The following is an 896-nucleotide window of genomic DNA, read 5'->3' as shown; positions in this document are numbered from 1 at the left end:
CTGGACCAATATATCCACTATTCCTCCTCAACACATCCAAACCATCTCAACCTGGCCTCTCTGGCTTTATCTCCAAACTGCTCCACCTTCGCTGTCCCTCTGATCTGCTCATTTCTAATCTTGTCCAGCCTTGTCACTCCCAACTGTCTTGTAGACCTTCCCTTTCACTCTTGCTGCTATCCTTCTGTCACACATCAGCCCTGACACCCGTCTCCACCCACTCCATCCTGCCTGCACCCTCTTCTTCACCTCTTTTCTACACTGTGCATTGCTCTGGATGGTTGACCCAAGATATTTGAAGTCATCCACCTTTACGACCTCTACTCCTTGCATCTTCACCTTTCCACCTGCCTCCCTCTCAGTCACACACATGTATTCCGTCTTGTCTCTACTGACCTTCATTCCTCTCCTCTCCCGTGCAAACCTCCACCTCTCCAGATTGTTAAACTGGTGCCCACTTAAACAGCTGCCTATGTAGACAGTGAGTAGTAAGACAGCTCTCTAGGTATTGAGACATACACACTGAATGAAAGTGAAGAGGCACAGAGTTGGGGAGGACTGCAGAAGATGTGTGGCAGGTTGGCTCAAGGTTTTTTAATAGATGTCACAGGTTTTCAATCACCCACCTACACATTTCTATTAGGGTTATATTGACCAGTAAAGGACGTCCTGATGAATTTATTAAACTCTTGATGAATTTATTGAACTCATTAAATGATTAACTTTAATAACTACTGGAACTGTAAGAAATAAGTTTGTCAAATTTGAAAATACCCCATAAAGGCACACTGTGCTTGGCCCCCGTGATTGCCGTTTGTGGCTGTAGTTTCTGAGTAAAACTGAGTAAAAAGCAGTTTCTGAGTAAAACTAAGCTGCAGCTGATTGTGTTGGTTGCC

Source organism: Pygocentrus nattereri, chromosome 11, assembly GCF_015220715.1.
Source record: "Pygocentrus nattereri isolate fPygNat1 chromosome 11, fPygNat1.pri, whole genome shotgun sequence".
Classification (NCBI taxonomy): domain Eukaryota; kingdom Metazoa; phylum Chordata; class Actinopteri; order Characiformes; family Serrasalmidae; genus Pygocentrus; species Pygocentrus nattereri.
The sequence above is the reverse complement of the archived record's forward strand: the minus strand, read 5'-3'. Positions refer to the sequence as shown.